This window comes from Callithrix jacchus, chromosome 8 (assembly GCF_049354715.1).
Source record: "Callithrix jacchus isolate 240 chromosome 8, calJac240_pri, whole genome shotgun sequence".
Taxonomy (NCBI): Eukaryota; Metazoa; Chordata; class Mammalia; order Primates; family Cebidae; genus Callithrix; species Callithrix jacchus.
This window is the reverse complement of record NC_133509.1, coordinates 65,851,910-65,858,317: the sequence shown is the minus strand read 5'-3', so window position 1 is coordinate 65,858,317 and position 6,408 is coordinate 65,851,910. Positions and strand designations below refer to the sequence as shown.

The window sequence follows — 6,408 nt, the reverse complement described above, 5'->3', positions numbered from 1 at the left end:
ACAATTTCTTTTTTAAAAGGATACAGGGCCCAAATTACAAAAAGCCCTTAAAACAGACTGGCCTGACTTGGCAAAAAGGCTAACAGACATACACAAATATTCAAAATGTCATGGAAAGCATTGCTAAGTTATTACAACACTATAAACTGAAAAATAACCCAAAGATCAAGATAATTTATCAGCCTCCCCTGGGATACCCTACAAACTGCCAAAAATATATATCATTGCCTTAGAGTTAAAAGCATTTGTTTATGTTACCTAGGCAACACACTAGCAAATGGTACAGTAATAAAATAAGAATTTAAAAAGCAAATTGAATAAAAGAACAATCAATATTAAGTTTCAATCTAAAATCCATCTCCTTCCTGGTTATACAAACTATTCATCTTAAAGACAGAGTCAGCTATTAGGTGGAAACTCTCATTTTTCCAGGCCTTATATTTTCATGTGGAAGGACTTCTACAAGACTGATACTCCTGGACTCAGTCTCTGCCTATGGTAAGAAACAGCTCCATGACAATATACATAGTTGTGGCCCAGTTGAGGTGGCTCATGCCTGTAATCCCAGCACTTTGGGAGGCCAAGGCAGCCAAATCACGTAAGTTCAGGAGCTCAGGATGAGCCTAGCTAGGCAACATTGCAAAATCTTGACTCTACAAGAAATGCAAAAAAACTACACTTTTACAAATGTAGTTTTGTTACCATTATCTGTTCACCTCAGTAGATAACTGTCCCATATTCTTAAACTAAAATAACTGTTCTTGAATACACAGTTCCCTTGTGGGCTAGAAGAATGTGATGACAAAACATTCTTTCTTCCCAGCATGTACTGTCAGAATGAAGACTATTCTCAGCAATCAAACTGTTAACATTCCAGAAAATGTTGACATCACTCTGAAGAAACAGTTACTGTGAAGGTCCCCAGAGGGACCCTGCAGAGGGACTTCAATCACATGAATGTAGAACTCAGTCTCCTTGGAAAGAAAAAGAAGAGGCTCCAGGTTGACAAATGGTGGGGAAACAGAAAGGAACTGGCTGCCATTCACACTATTTGAGGTCCTGTACAGAACATGATCAAGGGCGGAACTCTGGGCTTCCATTACAAGATGATGTCTGTATACGCTCACTTCCTCATCAACATCATACTCTGGGAGAATGGGTCTTTTGTTGAAATCCACAATTTCTTGGGTAAAAAAATACATCCACAGGGTTCAGATGAGGATAAATGTTGTTTGTTCAGTATCTCAAGCCCAGAAAGATGAATTAATCATTGAATGAAATGACACTGAGCTTGTTTCAAGTTCACTTGCTTTGATTCAGCAAGCCATACCAGTTAAAATCAAAGACATCAGAAAAATTTTGGATGTCATCTATGTCTCTGAAAAAGGAACAGTTCAGCAGGCTGATAAGATCTAAGAGTTGTCCAGCTTCAGAAACAAGATGCCAGATGAATCCTAAAACTGATTTGTGATTTTTTAAAAAAGAGTGTTGCCCTGTCACACAAGCTGGAATGTAGTGGAACAATCACAGCTCACTGCAGCCTCAAACTCCTGGGCTCAAGCAACCCTCCTACCTCAGCCTCTCAAGGAGCTAAGACTACAGGCACGCACCAACATGCCTGGCTAATTTTTTGTATTTTTTTGTAGAGACAGAGTTTTTCTATGTTGCCCAGGCTGGTCTCAAACTCCTGAACTCAAGCAATTCTTCCTCAGCCTCCCAGGGTGCTGGGATTGCATGGGTGAGCCACCGCACCTGGCCTTATTTGTGATATTTTTATTATGGAATAAAACACCTATTGATTTGGGCCTTTTTCTTAAAATAAAATAATTATTCTTTACAACTATCACCCAAAATGTAACTGTTTCATAAAATAAGCCCTTATAATTAGAAAACTGGGTATACAGATGAGGGGCATATTTTGCCACTAAATTATCCTATAGAAGGTAAGTATTGATATTTCTCTGTCCATAGAAGCTGGAAGTAGTTATTGCCCTGGATCTTCTCCGTGTGTCCTTTCAGATCCACTCTCCATCTTTCCGTATCCTATTCTCTGTTCCAGGAAACTGTTCTGTCTGTACTGAATCAACCCTTACTCTAACTTCCAGCTGGGTGTAGCCAATGAGAAATGGCAATCAAAGGTAGGAGGAAAGGGAAAACAGGCTGCAGTTTGGCAGAGGCTGCATTTCTCTGTGGAAGGTCACAGGTCCTGTCAAGTTTGACCCACGGTTCTTGCTGGTTCTTGAAGAAACTTATTCCTTCCTCTTACCCCTTCAGAATGATAACTGCTTCTTCTTGTTGGTAGCCTTTGGTCCCTCACTATCCCCTGATGGTTTTCCTTAACCTTTTACATACCTAGTTAATTATCCCTTCATTCAACCTTCATCCAACTCTCTTCACTTTTTCTTTCTCTCTTTCTTGCTGTTTTTTTTCTTTCTTTCTCTCTTCTCTTTCTTTCTTTCTCTTTCTCTCTCTCCTTCCTTCCTCTCTCTCTCTTTTCTTTTCTTTCTTAGAAAGAGTCTCACTCTGTCACCCAGGCTGAAGTGCAGTAGTGGAATCTCAGCTCAATACAACCCCCACTTCCTGCGTTCAAGCTATTCTCCCAGCTCAGCTTCCCCAGTTGCTGGCATTATAGGCACACACCACCATGCCCAGCTACTTTTTGTGTTTTTAGTAGAGACGGGTTTTCACTATGTTGGCCAAGCTGATCTGAAACTCCTGAGCTCAAGTGATCCACCCACCTCAGCCTCCCAAAGTGCTGGGTTTACAGGCGTGAGCTGCCACACCTGGCCTTCTTTCTTTTTTCAATAGAGATGGGGGACTCACCATCTTGCCCAGGCTGGTGTCAAAGTCTTGGGCTGAAGTGATTCTCCAGCCTCAGCTTCCCAAAGTGGTTGGATTACAAGCAAGAGCCATCACCAAGCTCAGCCTCTCTATCTTTTGAAAGTGGGCCATCTGTTTTCTCTCAAGACAGCAGCTTTGACATTTTTTCCAGGCCAAAATTATATCCACCATTGTATAGAACTTTAGGAACCTATTTTTTTATTTATATGTTATAGTGGATAAAAGTGCTTCTTCAGAAATCCTAAAATCCACCTTCATATATAACCAGTGATTCATCCAAATACATGTCCTAATTTGCCCTTTCCCCAGTATAACCTCCCCGTTTGTTCTTTTGATCTCTAAATCACAGTGTCTTGGTAAATAATATAAAATACCCTACTCCACAAGCCCTTGCCATGGACTAAACCTTGAACAATCCCAACATTCAACACTTCTCAAAAGCCCAGTTGAGAAAATTGATTAGGATTAAGTGAAGTATACAAAGTTCATATATTAATCTCTAGTAGAGTAGGACTGTCACATTAGTATATTTTGACCATATTACATCTGAAGACTTGCTTTTATTTTGGGGTTATATCAAAGATTCTGATTTTATCAAGGAATAATTAAAGAAATTGCCCGATAAAATTTGATACTACATCTGCTGTAGGGACATCGTTTAGCATATTTTTCACTCTCTCCTGTGTTTAGTACTTGGGGTTGTAGTTCAGTGTCTTCCACAAAAAACTTTTCTCGCCCTCTTTGTTCTTAGTTCTCATTTGCCAAGCAACATCCTGATTTCTTTGTTACTCTCTACACATAAAAATAATATGCTGGTCATATCGATTTTGAGTATTTCTCATAGTTAATAAAGAGACTTGTGAATATGATCTAGCTCCTATGCTTAACCACAGGGGGAAGCATGCTGACCATGCCCTGTGTGAGAATTTCTACTCCATGTCATGGCAATATTTCTTTTTATAAATGACTAAATTAGTATTCTGGTTCCAACCCAATCTAATGTGCATTTTAGTTAATGTTAACCAATTTCTCCTAGTCATCTCCCTAAGCAATGAAAAAAATATATATATCTGGGCTTTGAACTAGAAGGCTAGATCCAGCCTTCCCTAAGATAAAATACCTACTTCTTCCAGTTGCACTTGTATTTATTAACATATCCCTGTGTAAAGTCTCAGGTAAGAGGCTCAGTTTAGAGCTAAATTTAAGAAAAATCTCTGCTTATCCCTAGAACTATGAAACAGATTATACTTCCCTTCCCTATCCTCTCCTATTTACAATCAGGAAGCTTAGCATCAACTCTAAGGCATCTTTTAGAAGTGGTTCTCAAACTTTTCATGTTTGTGAAATACTTTGAATGTCAGAGTTTAGGGCAGCCAACTTAAATGAATTAAATAAGTTAAAATAACTCTAAATTAATTATTATACCATCTCAGATGACCTAGAACCCATCCACAATTATCCCCTATCCATATGGCACCCTTTCAGCATTGCAAGTGTTTCAGAATTACCTCTGCTCAATAATTTCCCATACAATCACAAGGCAAAGCTCTCTTACATTCCAGTGAACCACTATCTCCTTCTAAAGCCAAGTTAATGATATGCTTTGCCTTTAGTTCCAACTTGAATCAAATTGTACAACCTGCAGCACCTCAATATTATACATAATGAACATAACTGTTTCATAACAAAAATTAAAGTTGTATATTTGTAAAAACTTTACTGCATACTATATCATTTCAGCACTCCAGTTGAGAACCACTGCCTTATCTGTTTTCAATTTCCCCCATTGTGGCTTACTGACATAATTCTATTTTCTTTATTCCTAATGCTTTAATTCACATTTTTACTATTTTATTGCATGCATGTCCTTCTTAAATTGTGTGTAGAATGAAAGAAAGTGTTCAAAACATAAAATACAGAAAGGAAATGCTGTCTTTGGTGGCTACTCTCTATCACCTTCTGCAAATAGAAGTAAAGAGTAAGTGAGCCACAGCCTATTACAGAACCTACAGCAATGTCCACGAGATCCTCACTCAACAGGAAGGTTTAAAGTAATTGGTCATTTTTGAGAAGCTAACCATTATCATCCAACTCCATCTATTCTACTCACAGGAAGGGTTTCCCAATTTGTTAAAGACACCCTCACTGTAGAAAGATCTCTGAGAACCATATACCCTATTTTCAATAGCCCTCCCTATTTCCTGCATCCACATATGAATGGACACCAAAGTCTTCTCTTATTCTGGGACATAGCTAAGGGTCTGTATGTCAAAGTTTCCTCCAGGCCTGTAAAATCAGAATCTGAGACACGGAGAGAAAAGAGACCCAATTGTTATAATGACATAAAGGTGCAGACATGAAGCAATTCAACTTGTCTGTGCTTTGCAGACAAATATCAACAAATGTTGGAACCCCTGCAACGCAACAATCAGAGATCATGTGAGATTTTCCTTTCTGTTTTTACTAAAAGTGTAAGCCTGGCTGCAAGATAACCAGCAAACAAGCAGCTTCAATTTTGTGTACAAAGGACTGTTGATTATGCATCGATTATTTTCTCCAGTCACACTACTTTGTATGGATAGCAACACTGTCAGTGATGTCATCTTTTTAAACAACAGACCAGAATGTATAGGCACATTGTGCCAACTGAGCCCAAATCAATGACCTGAGTAATGCAATTAGGGTAACGCTTTTATTCCTCATCTAAATCATCCAACCCCATAGAAAAATAAATGCTAATCTGATGCATGTTCACAGAATACGTTACAAGGGAAAGAAAATCAAGACCTTGTTTAGTTTTACTTACATTCTAATATGTACTTCCAGAAAATGCATCACAGAAGTTACATGAAATACATCAGAATAAGCTGTTTAATTTTTGTATTAGTAGCGGGCTAACTCATTAACAATTATACTTTCTTGGACAAGACTATTTTTAACAAGGATATCTTCTAAAAAATGATCTAAAGAATGTGTATTCATATAGCACAGCAATACCTTGGTATATCAACACCATGATTTGAATTCATATAGCATACAAATACCTTTTCACAACTGTGGAATGAGAATGATTTATGGCATTCTCAGTAGAGGAGGCAACATTTTTTATTGATTGGGATAAGGAAAACTTTGAAAGATGTGTATACAGAGCTTTTAGTTCCATCTCTGCTTGCTTTCTGATTTGTTTACTTACCTTCATAATGGGCATAACATGAATTTAAATACAGCAGATTTAAAATGTTTCAACAGTTGGAACTTTCTGAGTTGAAAATTTTCTTAAAAGGTGTGTAGGAAAGAGATCTAACGAGTCTTTTCAATCATTTAAAGTATACACGGAGGGCCTGCTACAAACTCCAGCAGATTCTGCGAGATTAGCGCTACACCGGCCTCAAAACCGCACATCCGGGACATCTGAGACTTAGGAAGAGGCCCCGCCCCTAGAAGGAGGGGCCCCTGAGAGATTGGAGCAGTCCCTTCATCGCGCCCCGCCCCGTCTGCCGCGTCAGCGCGTCGCGGGAGGGGCCTGTGGCACTAGGCCTCGTAACTGTCCGGAAGCTACGGCGGCTT

At 38.9% G+C, this 6,408-nt stretch overlaps 1 pseudogene; it reads left to right on the top strand.

The window, feature by feature from the left end:
• Nucleotides 1-837: 837 nt before the first annotated feature.
• LOC108593448 (large ribosomal subunit protein uL6 pseudogene) lies at nucleotides 838-1,499 on the top strand (annotated as a pseudogene).
• Nucleotides 1,500-6,408: the final 4,909 nt, after the last annotated feature.